The sequence below is a fragment of the Anolis carolinensis genome, chromosome 5 (genome assembly GCF_035594765.1).
Source record: "Anolis carolinensis isolate JA03-04 chromosome 5, rAnoCar3.1.pri, whole genome shotgun sequence".
NCBI lineage: Eukaryota > Metazoa > Chordata > Lepidosauria > Squamata > Dactyloidae > Anolis > Anolis carolinensis.
Genome location: NC_085845.1, coordinates 167,530,016 through 167,548,198, shown reverse-complemented (window position 1 = coordinate 167,548,198; position 18,183 = coordinate 167,530,016). Strand labels below are relative to the sequence as shown.

Below are 18,183 nucleotides of genomic sequence, written 5' to 3'. Positions count from 1 at the left end.
TTTCTCTCAGGTCAGTGCCATGATTGTGTGTGTGTGTGTGTGTGTGTGTGTGTGTGTGTGTGTGTGTCAAGAGTGACATGGAAAAAACTGCAAGTCGCTTCTGGTGTGAGAGAATTGGCCAGCTGGAAGGACATTGCCCAGGGGACGTCCGGATGTTTTGATGTTTTTACCATCTTTGTAGGAGACTTCTCTCGTGTCCCCGCATGGAGCTGGACCTGATAGAGGGAGCTCATCCGTGCTCTCCCCTGGTTGGATTCGAAGCAATAACCTTCAGGTCAGCAACCCAACCGTCAAGTCAAGAGTTTAACCCACTGCACCACTGGGTGCTCCATGATGAAAAGGATGCTGGTTCAGAATTTAAATATTTAATATATTTAAAATTTAACTAATATGTATGTCTTGCATTTTGATATCTGCTTTGGTTTCTTGGTTTTGCATGGTAGATAGCTTCAGTATCCCCCCCCCCCCCAAAAAAAAATGAATAAATGTACATTAGAAGACAAGGGCAAAAGGGTTTTGAGGAGAAAAGTCAAGTCTTGGAAACGACAGAAGTTTTTTTCCTCTCTTCCTTTCTCTTGGTACAGTCTAAATATACTCTCAGAGGGTGATATATAAAAAGTCAGTTATTACATCCTGGGCTGAGTTAGGCTGCCAGCGAATTTAGTTATGCCCTCTAGGGCATAGTGTAGACTCTAATCCAGATCAATGCAGTTAATCTGCATTCTGAAATTGCATTACATGACAGTTTAGAGCCAGCCTCAAACACTTCATATTTTAAAGAAGAAAATGCCAAAATGTGTTACAGAAATGTACAAACACAAATAAAATGACAATGTAATACCTCGGTTATCAAGTGATATGAATGTAAAGAATTCCTCAAGTAGAAAGTCCATCTGATTTCTGCATGTTCACCTTTGTAAGCACTCCATCCAAACTGCTCAGACAGACACGCATACCTCAAGATCTCCTATTTTATCTCCCTAACAATGCCTTGAAGTGGACAAAGCTGAGTCTGAGATAGAGTTTGGCTCAACCTGGATTCAATCCATGTTTCTCCATACCAGCTCCAAATTCACAACATAACCTGGTATTCTGAAATGCTTCCAAGAAGTTCCCAACCTAGGGAACGTCCTGGAACTCTTTCAAAATATGCATTTAATACTTGTATTTCATCATCGTAACATTACATCCAAAATATAAACTAACTTGAAAGCTGCAGCACTTTGGTATGTCCCTGGCTGAGAAAGAACTACACACCTTAACCCTCAAAGCCAATGTTCTAACATTCTGATAACTTTGGCCGCAATTTACCTTGAATGTGTTCTTGTTCAAAACTAGGAGAGGAGACTTCTTCAGTGGCAGAGGCTAAAGCAAGGAAATACCTGTCCGGTTCCAGTCAGCAAATAATCTCCACTCCTGTCAGTTTTTTTTCCCTCTCCCAGAGGAGACAAGCTGTAAAATTGTTCTCACACAGTCCTAAGGGGAGCTTTAAAGCAAATGAAGAAAAAAAGGGGGATGAGGGAGATGGGCACGCCTATTCCAGTTCCACTGCTCCTAGTGCTGTTATAAATATAACGTCCCAGTGCCAGGAGATGAAGTTAAAAAAATTCTGACGTCAACTGGACAGTCACTCTAGCAGCTGGGTGGGGAAGGAACTTTTGCATGTCTCAAACCCACAATTCAATCCATTACCATTCATGATGTCAGCTGAGAAATCGTACCTCCCTGGACACTGAAAGACCAAGAGGGTGTGGGACCTCAAGTCAAACGTACTGCTCCTATTTTCTTCTTCCCCATGGTATCTTTATGAACTCTCCTACTACTGAATTCAGTCAATGAGCAGAAGAACTGTGTGAGAAACCACAAAGAGCCATTTTAACCTCACCGACCCCCCCCCCCCCAAATACACACAGACCATCTCAGTGCCTTAGCCAAATTGTTCATATTTGCATACTGGGGAGAATTTCATATCCAGAATGAAAGGGGTATTTTTGGCTCTTCAGGACAATTAGACTATGACTCTGGAGTTGGTTTCTCTGCTTAGCTATGGAAACCCACTGGGAAACCTTGGGCGAGTCACACACCTACCCAGGCCCAGAAGAGCCTTAGGTCACCATAAGTCAGCAATGACCCGAAGATACACAACAACAACAACAACAACAACAACAACAACAACAACAACAACAAAGCAGCAAACAGAGAGCCTACTGATTTTGCAATCCAGTGATCAATGAGTGGCTTTCTGCTTGATCTAGCTAAAAGTGAAGGGGTTCTAGATTTCATTACAGTCCTCCATAATGGAAGAACTCATCTCAGACCACATACACAGGGCAGCTCTACACAAAAAACTAAAACCATCTCAAGGGCAGGGTGTCCATAAAATGCACATCTATAATGTACTCTGTAGTGAACATTAAGCCGAAAAACATCTTGCCAGAAAGCGTGAGAAGGGCCTGCCAGTGCAATGAACCAAAGGATGAGTGGGAACTTGACTTCACCGCAACTATCTGAACGCCTGAAACTACCCCTGAGGCTTAAACTGCTACAGGTGCAACCACACCCTGGACTAACACAAAGTAATATTTGGGCCATGCGAAGGCACCTTTCAGGTAAGAAAAAAAACGTACCCTTCAAACTATAGGATTGCCTGAGTAAAATATTTGGTGCATAGGCAAAAAAGTCCTAAAAACAGGCCCCTCCTCTTGAGTAGATGCACAGTAATAACATTCATCAAAACCAAGAAAAAACTAGGGAGTTTATTGTGATAACTTCCTTAGACCAGTTTGGAAGTGTCATCTCTCCACTTTCAGAAGGTATTTGTCAAGTTAAATTGCCACAACCACAATCAGTTTCGGGCAACAAAGTTTCACATATTAAACCTATACGATTGACAGATACTTTCTGGCAGTATCCTTTCAGCAGCAAGATTAAATTTGCCAAAGTATTCAAAGGATATAAGGTTGTGTACGTAGGTATTTTCTACACAGTTGATAAAGCTCTGCTTCAACTCACATTTTCCTGGTCCATAGTGACCATGTTGACACCATACACTTCCTGATTAAATTGAAGAAAGAACAACATTACCAGCCACAAGTTTCCTGTATGTGAGCCCACTTCAGTGTTGTTGTTGTTGTTGTTGTTGTTGTTATTATTATTATTAATTTGTATGCTGCTTTTATCTCTGTGATTTAGATGCAATACAGGAATCCTGCAACGTTCACATCTGCTATACTCATAGATCCCCCTTCATACATGCAAATATATGAATATATGTAAGTCCCCATTTTATACATATACTTCAATAGGACTATGGTGATCCTATTAAGCAAAGCAAAGCAGCTGGTATTTAAATTCTTGGTCTTTTTTCATTCTTGTTTGTGGTGCTGCTGCCACGACCACCATTGTCATTTTTAATAATTCAATTTCTCTTATCTGGATGTGAGCTTCACTTACAAATGCAAGTTATTGTGTTCTGTCATTTCTATGGTTTTATTATTTTAATCTTTATTTATTGAAAATCACTTCAGGCTTTCAAGGGAGGATATATTTTAAATTAACAAAGGCTTTATGTTATATAAAGAAATAACAGTGAATGCATGAAGACTAGTAACTGAAGGAATCCACTTTATTAACAAATTGGTCCGATGTGTTTCCTCAGTTCTGCATCAGCTACGTAAAAGGATTGCAGACCAAGACTACATCTCCAACAGGTGAAATATTTCAGTATAGATTACTCCAGTGGTAAGTGTTTTGATATATGGACACTGGATACCCCCCCCCCCCAAATTAGCCTGATCCAGTTGTCAACACATTAAAACACTGGAATCACTCTAGAGTTTCCTAGAAGCTCTAGAACAATCTGTGGTTCTTGTTGTGCTGGATTAAAGCCTGGAAGCAGCACGTCTACTGTGGAACCAAATGTATGTCATGTGGACTGCTCACAGTGCGTCCAAGTGGAATACATTTTCTTTGCCCTTATAGCCAGAGGGTAGGACAGCCAAATTTCTATCTCGCCTTAATTTTCTATCTTGATTAAGAAATAGATGTATTAAAATAAATACCTAACATTCTCTCTTAAAATAGACACAAATCAGTGCCTTAACTGGGAGTAGAAAAATTGCTGTTCTAATTTTTGAAAAGCAAATATAATTATGACACTAAGCTCTGTGATAAATATCCCTCTATATACTTTGGATTTTGCTATGACTACAAGTACAGATAATGTTCCTAGAAGTAAATAGTCTTATTTGAGTAATACGATATAGAGTTGGATCCAAACTTAGTCATGCTGAGAGTAAACCCATTGGAATCAATATGACAAGAAACCAAGTGTGAGTCAGCTAGTTATTATTTATGACTAAGTTTTGATTCTGCCTTGTGTATTTAAGTTCTTAATATAATATTGTTCAAAGAAGGTTTTTTTTAAAAAAAAAGTTGTCTTCTGGATTTTTTATTTGTTAGTATTGTTCACATGCATTTTTACTATTGTTAGTAATTTATTCAGGAAGTGTTCTGTTTTTTTATCTTTTGCTTTCAGTGCAATGCTGTGTGAAGCGGTGGTTTCTAGTATCTCTATTGACAGATAAGCATTTGATTTGAAAGGGGACAGCTTTTATTCAGCACTGCATTTTGCTGCAACTGAATAGAACAGGATTGGGAACCGTGTGGCCCTTGAAGAAGTTGTTGGAATGCCATTCTCAGCATCCCTCACCTTTGGTTATGCCAACTAGGGACTTGCTGTTGAACAACATCTGAAAAGAAGAGAGAGACAATGGGTTCTGATGGTAAAGTTTCCACGGAAGCACAATAGTTTTATTATTTTTAGGCAACACCCAAATTATTATTATTAAATGAAATAAAGAAGGCAGAAAGCACAGAGAGAAATAAAATAAAACTACAGACAGAACTTGTGATGAGATTGCTAAGGAAATTAATTATTAGGTATTAGTGGTAGGTTTAGACAGTTAGATACTAGATAGGTAGTTTTTCTGAGAATAAGGTTTTGCTGTTTGCTGGAATTATTATTATTATTATCAATCTTTAAAAAATACTTTCTGAAAGAAAGGAGGATAAAAAATATAAGAAGAAAAGGAAAGAAGCTAAAGGCTTTAGTAAAGCTCAGAGCCACCCTAAACTTAAAGCTCAGAGCCGCCCTAAAAGAAAAGCACATCCACCCACACAAGTCCCCAAACACCACACACTCACCCATTTGTACTTTCCAACTCCCAGTCCCTAAAATAAAAATCACGAAAATAAAGGAAATTCAGAAAAATCAAAAAATAAAATTAGATTCAATGAGCCAAGCCAACAGCTAAAGCTGCGAGCAAGTGAGTGGCAAGGCAATCTGACTGCAGCGACTGAAGCACCTCTCTAGAGCCAAGACATAACTAAGCAATGGAGGTGCTCACCCCATTAAATAGACACAGTTTGTGTAAGACACATCATGACTTTCTTCTATTCTGATTAGCCCAAAAGGCAGGGCTCACAGGAAAAAGCAGTATTTAATATAGCAAGCATGCATCAGCCTCTCTGCGCGCCACTAAATCCTGAATAGAAACTGAAGGTAGCCGCGACCAGCAGCCACATGGTCAGTTTTAGTCGGGGGGAAAAATGATGTTATGGGCATCTGAACAAGCCGAACAAACTAAAAAGGCAAACATTCAAAATGAATCCATGCACTAGCCTACCCTGTACAGCTATGGGTAATGCTTAATGCCATTCTTAGAGGACATCCCTAGGTCTCACATTTTAATACTGACATTTCAGTGCTCATAGAATCATAGAATCATAGAATAGTAGAGTTGGAAGAGACCACATGGGCCATCTAGTCCAACCCCCTGCTAAGAAGCAGGAAATAGCATTCAAAGCACCCCGCTCAGGACAGTCCTGGTCTGGCAACCTTTTTCCACCCCTGGTCTCAGGCTTTCCTTGACATCTTACCACACTACAGACTTAATCATACGAAACTCTTATCCCATGACAGGTGTGTGATCATCGATAGCATCAATATGATTGCTATCATTGCACTTCTCTTCATTAGCTCAACTGTCCTGATTTTTGTCCTCCATCCACATTTCACCCTCTCGCAATTCCACTGCTTTGGTATTTTATTAATATTTTTAAAGCAATTCTTCAATCCCAAATAATGTATTAACCTGCTGGAAATAGCAAGAGTGCAGGGAATGGGAAAGCAGGATAGTTCCACCTCCTGATGTCATTTCAGTGCAAGCATGCTGCCACACAAGCACAATGGGATCATTGCACCAGATAAAAGATGGGAATGTGGTGCACTTTGTGGCTATGGATGGGTTTCCCCATCCATAGCAGGTGTGTGTTTATTACAGGGAGGTGGCAGACCAATAATGGTGTGGCACAATAGGAACTGTCACCAAAAATAATTATAACAGTTGGCTTCAATGCCATTTTGCCATCTTTGTGCATTAAAGTCTTACATTTCTATAAGCACCATTAGTGAAATTTAACTGCCACTGAAGCACTCTGTACAATTCTGTGGTTTATAGTTTAGTGAGGTCCAAGAGTTGAAAATTTGAAATGCAAATCGCCTCCCACAAAAAAAACCCTGCAAATGTCAAGATTTCCATATGTTGTCATGGCAGTAAAAGTGGAATGACAGCACTATGAAAATTTAGTGGTCAAAAATCCAGCTGTCAGAAAAGGTGTCCTTGCATCCAGGTTTTCTGCAATCAGAAAACTTCCCTTCAAACATTATGATAAAAAGCAGCTTGTTAATGAGATTTGTGTCTTTAGTCTTTTTCACACTGCACATTTATAGTACTTTGATACATGTTTATCTTCCTATGGAATCATAGGATCTATAGTTTCAGGAGGTTTTTAGAATCTTCTGCCAGAGATCAAGTATTTTATCAAGCTCCCAATCCCAGTAGCTTGGAGTTACAGTACTATAACTGTTTTGTATGGGAGAGATCTTGGTTACAAATAGACATAAGAGCAGGAGTTCCATGAGCACACCCGCAGATTTATGTATTTTCTTTTGAAATAGCACAAAAGAGTGTGCATGTTTATCATGAAATACATGAAATAGATTGGTTCTATGTGCTTTTTGAAGGTGCAAAAACACCAATGAAGGCAGCAACTTTCCAATGAACCATGGCTTACATGCTAAGGTCATTTTGGAAGCAAACTAACTCAGTGCACACAGGTTAAGCCCAGGTCACGTTTAGAGAGAAACAGTTTGCTGTACAATACTGGTGTACAGTACTGACTGGGTAGTGCCTGCACACAACAAAAGACCTTACCTTTTTACGGAAGCAGTTTCCAGAAATACCATAGATTCTTTTTAAGTCAACAAATGAAATTTTAACTGCATAAATGCACAAGCAAGATTTATCTCCGGCCGGCCCTGGGTGGAGGCTCCTTCTTTGGAAGCTTTTAAACAGAGGCTGGATGGCCAACTGTCGGGGGTACTTTGAATGCGATTTCCTGCTTCTTGGCAGGGGGTTGGACTGGATGGCCCATGAGGTCTCTTCCAACTCTACTATTCTATGATTCTATGATTCTAACAGCGGGAGCTCACCCCATTCCCCAGATTTGAACTGCTGACCTTTTGGTAAGCAAGTTCAGAAGCTCAGCAGTTTAACTCACTGCGCTACTGAGGGCTCTCCCACCAAAAAACCCAGACTTTCCCAGGGGGGGGGGCTCCACCCCCACCCCCCAGTCTCCTGGCACATCATTTCCTTGCACCAGGAGGTGCAAAGACATTTGGGGTCTGGGGGGAAGGGGTGGGTGCCCTCTCGGTTTTTCAGGCTTCAAAAAACTGAGATGCCTGTGTGGCTTTGGAATTGCGTGACATGGTCCCCGGGTCCAATCCACACAGGGCCCACACCTGGTAAGACCTGACTCTTACCATAAAATCTGGATATTACCAGGTGTTTAATTAACTTGGATTTACCGGAGGCATTTTTGGCCTCCTTTGGTAAAACTGAGACAGGTCCCACTTTTTGGGCCTGTCTGGATGGGCCCTGAGTCCTGATGAAATCGATCCAGTCAGATTATTTGTCACCTGTGCTAAGGTTTGACAGAAGTGCCTTGTTGTTTTAATCAGACTCTGATATTTTATCCAGGCCTAAAAGGTGAAGTTCTCAAAGTTCATTGGACACTGCTTCTGAGTTTATGTGATCATCATGACTTTTAGAAATAGGAACTAAAATTACATGTAATTATAAGACCTCTGCCACACCAAAAATGTACAGCCAGATTTCATCAAGTAATAACAACGGAGTGGATGCAGAGTGAGATTTTTCAGAATATAAGATAAGTTAATAAGAAAACTAAGCCATTGACAAAATTCTGTGCCTCCAAATTTCTGGCAATGAGACCGCACTTTCAAGTCCAAATAACTGTTGTGGCAAAACTGAGAAAATTTAGGGTCTAGAATATGGGAATTTTAATCTAAAATATTGCTTTTCCCAAATTTGAGCTCGGGCCACACTGAACTACCCTGTTTCCCTGAAAATAAGACATCCCCAAAAAATAAAACCTAGTAGAAGTTTTGCTGAATTGCTAAATATAAGGCCTCCCCCGAAAGTAAGACCTAGCACCATTTGTGTTTGGAAGTGTGCCTGCCAAACAGAACACCAGAGCATGCAAGATTGGTAAATGTACGTACCATAGAGTGTTGTACATGGAAATATTGGTAGTAACAAGAAATTCTTGATAGGATTCACAGTTTGTCTGGTTATGCTGGTTTGTGATGACAACTACTATACAGTATATAATAAATGTTCATTTTTTTGTTCATCAATAAATGTGAATTCTTTATGAAAAATAAGACATCCCCTGAAAATAAGACCTAGAGCATCTTTGGGAGCAAAAATTAATATAAGACACTGTCTTATTTTTGGGGAAACACCGTAAGTGTTTTGAATCACAATTCAGAAGGGAAACTGGAGCAGGACCACAACTCCTGGCATTCTCATTTTAAAAATAAAACTGCATTAACTCAGCTTCAAGTGTCATATTTAGCATCATGTGTGGTTTGTGACAAATTCTGACCAAAATTTTTGAAACACACAAAATGACTAAACATTTCATAAAGCTAAGAGATCTTGAAAAAATTAAGGCATAGTCTATTTGAACACAGAGCTTGGTGTTATGGAGTTGCAAAGTGTGAAGAAAAGAGAAGTACACACAAGAGCGGCATACCCTACAATGGTCCTCTGCTGTCCCACTCTCACAACTGGTTTTAAAATGTCCTGGTTTTTCTCTCAACAAAGCGAAACATAAATTGTCAGACATATAACATCCAGAGCTTGGGAAATTTATATTTTAATATAATGGCTGACTACTTTCTGGTGCTAGCAGGCTAGCTAGTGGATTCTGGGAGTTTTAGTCCAAAAAGTAAAATATCCAATCTCTGGCCACATTTGACAGCCCAACTGGGAGGCAAAAAGCCTACTTTTTGCTCTCTGCCCACTGCAGACTGTCAAAGATTAGGGAACAGTGAGAGGCTGCAATGGCTGCAGGACTGGATTAAGCTTGGTGGTGGGTCATAAATTGTGTGATCACTTTAAATATACATGGGGAGGGGCTGGACTACTCATGGTTATGGAACGCCTCTGCATAACATGTTTTTGGGCCTGTTGGCTGCCTACCAAGTATTCATTCCAGCTGCCTAGCTACATGCAAAGCATGCCATTGCATTCAGATTTGCTCGGGATTCTTTCTTCAAAAAAGAAGGAAAGAAAAGAAAACACCTAACAGTTTGACAAAGTTACACTGACTTTATTCTTACATTTATGTTCTTTCAGTAGTTTATCACTTCATATTTGCAACACCTTCCTTTGATCCTTAATGGTCCAAAGTGAAACCTCTGGCTGTATTTTCCTTGGCCTTTCTCCTAGCTTCTTTTCAGCTACAGGGTGGACACCGGAAAACCACTCCTTAAAATGTCTCACAAAGCAGGTGAGAACTAAATGAATCATTAAACCAAGTAAGCAAAAGGACTGGGAGATGCTCAACGTTTCCTTCTCTTGCATGTAATAACAGTCTATACCAGGTATGGCAAACCCCGGCCCAGGAGCCGAATGCGACCTCTTGGGCTCTTTTCTCAGGCCCTCCTCTCTCACACCATCTTAACCTTCCTTCTCTCATTTCTTCCTCCTTCCCTCACCTCCCTCTTTCTCCCTCCCTCCTTCCTTCCCTTCTACCCTTTCATCCTTTCTTCCTTCCCTCTATCTTCTCTCCTTCCCTCTCTTCCTTTCTGCTTCCTTCCTTCCCTTTTGTCTTTCCCTCCACTCTCTTCCCTCCCTCCATTCCCTTCCACCCTTCTTTCCATCCTTCTCTTCTTCCCTCCCTTCCTTCCTTCTCTCTTTCTTTCCTTCCTCCTTTCCTCCTGGGGGAACTTTAGCTGGGAGAAGAGAAGGTTGAAAGGGAACACAAGAACCATGTTTCAAGATTTAAAAGGATATCCCATTGAGGAGGAGGGAGAGGGAAAACTGATTTTCTGCTGCTCTAGAGACCAGGGCACAAGGGAGCAATGGGTTCAAATGGCAGGGAAAGAGATTCGACTGAAAAGATGAGGAACAACTTCCTGGAGAGTGGCCTAGACTACCTCCGAGTGTGATGGCGTCTCCTTCTCTGGAGGCTTTTCAGCAGATGCTGTCTATTGGGAGTACTTTGACTGTGCCTCCCTGCATGGCAGGGGGTTGGACTGGTTGGCCCTTGGGGGTCTCTTCCAGCTCCAAGATTCTAAGATTATATATCGGGAGTAGGCAATATGGGGTCACATAGATACACTTTTTCTCTCCCATCAACCATTTCATCCTGACCAAGACCAAACCTTTTGGAATCCAAATGTTTCCTATCTTTCCTTCACTTTCTGCCTCCAAAAAGATAAGAGGAAAAGAAGGAAAGGGCAGGGAAGGGACTTGGGGAGAACCCCCTCCCTCCTGGCCTGCCATGCGGCCACCAAGTTAGAAAGTTTGTTCATTCTTGGTCTATACTATCTCTAAAATGCTTGTTAGCATGAAAAGACAAAAAAATAGAGTTGAGAGACAGTGAAAAATTCATCACAGGTAATTCTGGGATGCTTTCCCCACCCCTACTCTGTTCTTCTGTTACTCTCATTTACACTTAATAAAGATACAAATATCTTCAACTATTTGGGGTAGGACCCCTTTGAGAAGTTTATGAAAATTATGATCAGAAAAAAATGCACCAATGTTTTCTCAGAGTAACTGGAAAGAACAGAGCAAGTGTGGTGTAGTGGTTTCGGCAATGGAGTACAACTCTGGAGACCAGGGTTTAAATCTCCCTGGCCATGGAAACTCACTGGGTGACCTTAGGGAAATTCAGAAGTAGGAAAAGGGAAGCCCCCCCTGAAAAGATCTTGCCTATGGTAAAGTCACTATGGCAGCATGGTGCACGGGTGAGGGAGAGTGTGCAAGGCTGGAGGGAGGTTCGTGCCGGCGAGTCCCCTCAAGGCAGGGGGGAAAGTGCCCGCACAACGTGGGACTGAGAGTGGCCCAGCAGCATCAAGAGGAGGAGAATCCATTGCTGTTTGCGTTCACAGTGCTCTCTGGATGTAGGTGAACTACAACTCAATGCCCACCAAACCCTTCCAGTATTTTATGTTGGTCATGGGAGTTCTGTGTGCCAAGTTTGGTTCAGTTCTATTGTTGGTGGAGTTCTAAATGCTCTATAAGAATAAAAGAGAATTATTATAAAGTGGTTTGGAGATGGTACCTCACACCAATTAGATTAAATCAAATTGATAAGAAATACTCTAAGCAGTGCTGGAGGGGCTGCCAGGAAAATGGTACATATATACATATGTGGTGGTCCTGTAAATATGTTCAAAAATTTTGGGAGAACGTTTTTAAAGAAATAAAGGGAATCACCAAAATAGAAATAATAGGAACGCCTGAAATAGCACTGTTGTCATTTATGGATAATATTCAAGTATCAAAAGAGTTAAAGGAACTAATCGCCAACTTGCTAACAGCAGCAAGATTGTTAATAGCCAAAAAATGGAAAGGTAGTGAGGAGTGCCAATTGGAAGAATGGTATAAGGAGGTTTGGGATATTGCGATAAATGATAAATTGACATGTAAGATTAAAATTAAAAGAGGGATATTAAAAAAGGATGATTTTGGGAAGATATGGGGAAAATTTATAGAGTTTGTATATGTAGAAGGTAAGGGGAAAAAAACTGTAAAAGAAACAATGGAATTTTGGAAATAAATATTGTAACTGGCTGGTCTGGGGTGAAGGGATAGCACTAGGTGAGGGGTAATAAAAGGTAAATAATATGAGTATGTAATATAGAGAGTGAAAATACTGTATGAGCTTGATATATATAACTCTGTATTGCAAATTTGTTTAAGAATGTATAAGTTTCAAGTATAAATAAATAAAAATTAAAAAAAGAGAGAGAGAGAGTGGCCCAGCAGCATCAAGAGGAGGAGAATCCATTGCTGTTTGCGTTCACAGTGCTCTCTGGATGTAGGTGAACTACAACTCAATGCCCACCAAACCCTTCCAGTATTTTATGTTGGTCATGGGAGTTCTGTGTGCCAAGTTTGGTTCAGTTCTATTGTTGGTGGAGTTCTGAATGCTCTTTGATTGTAGGTGAACTATACATCCTAGCAACTACAACTCCCAAATGACAAAATCATTTCCCCACAAGCCCACCAGCATTTAGGTATATCGGGTATTTGTGCCCAATTTGGTCCAGTGAATGAAAATGCATCCTGTATATCAGATATTTACATTATGATTCATAACAGTAGCAAAATTGCAGTTATGAAATAGCAACGAAAATAATTTTATGGTTGTGGGTCACCACAACATGAGGAACTGTATTAAAGGGTCGTGGCATCAGGAAGGTTGAGAACCACTGCTCTTGGAATCTCAGCAAGGTCAGGCCTGGTTAGTACTTGAATGGGGACCACCAACAAATATCAGGTAATATGGGATTTATTTCAGAGGAAGGCAAACCACCTCTGAATGCTCCTTCCTTAAAGAAACACTATGAAATTTGTGGGGTCACCATGAAGTCAACAGGTGATTTTAAGGCACATATACAAACACTTTCAGCAACTCCTTTAGAATTCAGGCTAAAAAGCCGGAGCAGATTGATTAACCACAAGCATGGAGCCCATCACTCCAACTACCGCCAGCAGGGTTCTTGGTTCTTCTTTGTTCTTCCTCAGAGAATAATTTTTCATGTACCTGTTTCACTCCACCTTGAGAATATGATACTGGGATGTCCATTTGTGCAATTTTATCATCTTATCTCTTCCCATCCTTGGCTGAAGAAACTGGGACAAAGTCTTCACACAGAGCAAAGTTGTCAATATTCGGCATGATCTAAGCTACTAGAGGCATCTGATTTCCTACAGATTGATAGCAAAAAACTAACCGTGTCGGAGTTTGACACTTATTGTTAATATGTGTGTGTCATACATGCAAAACAAAGAAGCCTTCCAGGAACAAAGCAATAAGAAAAACCTGTTAGGAATGACTTCTGTTAATACAAATAATCCCTGCTTTTTATGGCAACAAGACCAATTGAGAATGATGGTTTGACTCCATGTAGTTTGGCCCCGAAATACAATGGCACGGAAATAGCACAGGGCCATCTTACTGATATTTCCTCTTACAAATGAATAACTGGCACTCAATTTCTCTGGTTGCACCATAATGTAAGCAGACAATACATATGTACAATACAGACCTGTAAATTGTGTCGGCCAATCCTCACCAAGGTCAACACTCAATTTACAGTAACACTTTAGGAGCCTATTGGAAATAAAGATTGTTTGCTGTGTACATAGCAGCTGCCACATGATGTGATCCCAGTGTAAATTCAGGAAGACCAATATCTTTCATAGATTCATGAAGAGCAGCTTAGCAAACAGGCATGGTTAAAAAATAACACAAATTACACATCCCACCACTTAGATGCAACCAGGTGTAGCCCAGCTCCTTTGGTACAGAAATCCCACAAGTACTCATCTCTACCCCTAACAATAAAAGTACTATAATAACCAAGACATTTAATGATGTCTGAAATGTGTTGCCTCGTGCAATTGCTTCAGTCTACCTAATAGCAATTTAGTTTGTCTTCTTTGTTTGAAGTTACAAAGCACACACCAACCCCTTAATATTATAACACTATCCTTTTTATTTCCTCTGGATACTATTTTATCATATCTGATGAAGAAGATGTGAATTTTTGAAGGATTCAAAAACAGCATTACCACAGGATAGAGGTTGCGGCAACCACGCAATAATGCAAAGAGTGACCATTTCTCGTTATTTACAAAATGTTTGTTTTTTTATGTATTTTTATTGAGATCTTTTAATACAATGCTTAAAAAAACTGGGGGAAAATCACATTTTGGGGAAGGGGTGGTGTACTGGTAAGGGGAGGGTGGTTAGGGAGGGGGTACTTCATGCAAGAGGGGGGAGAGGAGAGGGTAGAGAGGGAGGGGGTGTGAGGTGGAATGATTTAAGAGTGTGTATTCTTCATTTGTTTAACTCTGCAGATTTCATCATCAGATGACCATTCCTCTTATGACGAGTGTCCCGATCACTTTTGGGTGTTTCCTTTTTCCTCTTCCAAGAGCTCTAATCTCTATTTCTTTTCCTCTGAATCTAGCATTCTTTGTCTTATGTATTCCTCGAAATTTGACCAATCCGTTTCTTTTATTGGGTTTCCTTGTTGTTTCTTCATTAGGAATGTCAGCTTGTCCATATTCTTTATATCACTTATCTTTACCAGCCACTGGTCTGTTGTAGGTACTTGGTTTGATCTCCAGATTCTTGCAAAAACAATTCTGGCCCCCGTGGCTAAATAATTTAAGATCTTTTCTTCATTTTTTCCTAAGTTCGTGTTAGTCACCCCTAACAGATATAGTTCTGGTCTAAATGGTAAGTCTTTTTTCAATATTTTCCGGGATTCTTTGTGTATTTCTGTCCAATATTTCTTCGTTTTAGCACATGCCCACCACATGTGGAAAAAATTTCCCTCTTTCTCCTGGCATTTCCAGCATTTCGTTCGTTTATCTTTCTTGTAGTGACCTAATTTTTTTGGAGTTATGTACCACCTATATATCATTTTGAACTGGTTTTCTCTAAGATCCGAGGCGTTATTAAATTTCATATTTTTTCCCCATAGCTTTTCCCATTCTTCGTATAGGATTGGTCTTCCTATATCCCTTGCCCACTGGGTCATACATGTCTTTACATGTTCAGTTTCAGTGTCCCATTCCAGTAATTTTTTGTATATTTTTGTGATCAACTTATTTCCCCTTAATATTATAACACTATCCTTTTTATTTCCTCTGGATACTATTTTATCATATCTGATGAAGAAGATGTGAATTTTTGAAGGATTCAAAAACAGCATTACCACAGGATAGAAGTTGCGGCAACCACGCAATAATGCAAAGAGTGACCATTTCTCGTTATTTACAAAATGTTTGTTTTAAGGGCATTTTGACTTGAGAAGCATCCCATTTCTCCTTGATCTATTAACAGCTTGCTTGTCTGGCTCACTTTTTCACACACATAATGCAACATGGCAAACTATTTTTAATATTGAGTGTTATCATTCATAAGCTTCATCACTTAGCAGAGCTTACAAATATCACTGTTTGCAGCTATGATTTCCAGAATGGACAAGAATTGATGAGGAACTTTCACCCTGGTAAAGGTAAAGGTTTGCCCTGACGTTAAGTCCATTCGTGACTGACTCTGGGGGTTGGTGCTCATCTCCATTTCTAAGCCAAAGAGCCGGTGTTGTCCATAGACACCTCCAAGGTCATGTGGCCGGCATGACTTCACGGAGGGCCATTTCCTTCCCGCTGGAGCTGTACCTATTGATCTATTCACACTTGCATGTTTTTGAGCTGCTAGGTTGGCAGGAGCTGGGGCTAACAGCAGGCACTCATTCTGCTCCTGGGATTTGAAACTGGGACCTTTTGGTCCGCAAGTTCAGCAGTTCAGTGCTTTAACACACTGTGCCACCAGGGGCCCTGAGATATCCCCAAATTATTTTTTCTTGGTCCTGTCCCCAGTCAGTTTTCAATTCTGGCCAAGCACTATTGATCCCAGTGTGGCTTCTACTCACTGATGATGAAAAACTGAGAATTGAAAAAAAGAGGAAAAAGATGCCTGCCTGCAGTGCAGAAGTAAACTTGAAAGCACTGCTTCATCTTATCTGCAGCAGATGCATAAAAACCTTCACAGTATCCAAGTCAAGCTAAAACTGGCAATGCTCATAAAACATGTTGTTTGAGGAAAACAAGGAACATAGTGCTAAGAAACAAATGATAAAGATCTTCAAGGAGGTGTCAGGGTTATATTCCACCTAGAACATTTTTTTCTTTTAAGAAGTTTCTTTTAAGAAGAGGAAACACTATGGCATGCTTTGTGATGGAGCAGTGGAAGGATATTGGATGGTGTCGGGGGAAACATGGGATAAACTATTACAAACCAAAAAGAAGGAAATATCGAAGATCTATAATATTCTATTGGGATGGTCTACAGAATCCGAACCTGTAAAGCAATGTATGGTAAATTGGGCAAGGAATATTGGTCGTCCGATAAAATTCGAAGAATGGGAACAAATTTGGTATAAAAAATTAAAATATACATATGCTTGGGACCTTAAGGAGAACTGGTTAAAGATTTTCCACAAATGGTATATGACCCCAAAGAAATGATCATTAATGTATAAAAATCATCAAAAATTGTTGGAAATGTAAAATGTATGAAGGATCTTTCTATCACCTATGGTGGACTTGTGAAAGAGTACAAAAATACTGGAGAATGGTTCATGTAGAGACACGAAAAAAATAGTGGACAGAAACTTTCCTATGAAACATGAACTATATTTATTAGGAATTACGGATACATCCTTACAATTGAATAAAAATGATGATAAACTTTTTACATATATTTCAACAGCAGCCAGAATAACTCTAGCAAAACAATAGAAAACAGAACAGATCCCACAGATTGATCAATGGTTGGAGAAAATAGAAGAAATAAAGAATATGAACAAATTAACTTGGTACATGAAAGAAATCAGAGGAAAGCCAATAAAGAAGACTAACTGGGAAAAAGTGGAAATGTATATTAATAAAACGTGTTAATGTGAAAAATGAACTGGGATATTGTAAGAAATGTAAATGAAAAACAATTTACCGAAAGGGGAAAGAATGGAAGTTTTTTTTCGAGTACCCCTCCCCTTACTTTCCCCCCCCCCAACTTTCCCTTATGTTTCTTTTCCTGTATCACCTAAACCTTCTACCCTCCCCACTGTAACCCTCACTTGTAAACCTTGTTTTTATAATGCTTTGTTTGTAATACACCCCCCCCCTTAAATAAAATCAATAAAAAGTAACTTTCTAGGCTCTGAATTCACTCCTCCTGAAAATTTTTCAGAAAATAGGCTTTCTATCTAATTTGCAATGTGCCAGTTTCCACGTAAAGCAGAACTTGGTTTAAATGAAGAACATTCCTGAATTAGTGTCAGTTGCTGCCCTTCTGCCTCAAAACAGGTTACATTCCAAGCACTACACACCAATTCCACCTTTCTCTGTTCACTAAGGATTCTCCATGTATCAGGGAAGATTTTTCAAGATTGCCCTCACCTTTATAGTGCTGTAGGCATGTCTCTTCAAATGTTCTACAGCTCTGAAGTCTCCAAGCTGATTAGAAACCAAGTGTTTTGGCTGATGGTCATTATAGAAGCTGTACAAAAATAGCTCCAGAATAAACAAAATATAACTTTTCATGCATTCCTTCTGCTTGGTCATTGAGATAGTATTGAAAGAAATATTTTAGAGTGTGTTTTAGGAGAGTTGGCAAGGTAGTGTTGTTGTTGTTATACCCATAGCAACCTTTGCAGTGAAAGGGTGAGGGAGTCTTTAGATGCACTCACTTGGAAGATGCTCTTACTTGCATTGTCAAAGGCTTTTATGGCCAGAATCACTGGGTTGCTGTGAGTTTTCCAAGCTGTATGGACATGTTCCAGAAGCATTCTCTCCTGACATTTCACCCATATCTGTGGCAGGCATCCTCAGAGGTTGTGAGGTCTGTTGGAAACTAGGCAAGTGGGGTTTATATATCTGTGTAATAATGTCCAGGGTGGGAGAAAGAACTTTTGTCTGATTGAGACAAGTGTGAATG

At 39.9% G+C, this 18,183-nt stretch overlaps 1 protein-coding gene across 2 annotated transcripts in view; it reads right to left on the bottom strand.

Moving 5' to 3' along the window:
• Positions 1–17,964, bottom strand: part of LOC100562681 (retinoic acid-induced protein 3) — a 30,664-nt gene extending 12,700 nt beyond the window's left edge. The window contains exon 1 of one of the 2 annotated variants that reach the window (XM_008110782.3): positions 17,646–17,964. The gene's annotated coding sequence lies outside the window, so the exon portion shown is untranslated. Of the gene's footprint in view, positions 1–1,311; positions 1,813–17,645 lie in introns of those variants that run through there. The other variant, XM_008110781.3, reaches the window with a different exon arrangement.
• Between the last annotated feature and the right edge of the window lie 219 nt (positions 17,965–18,183).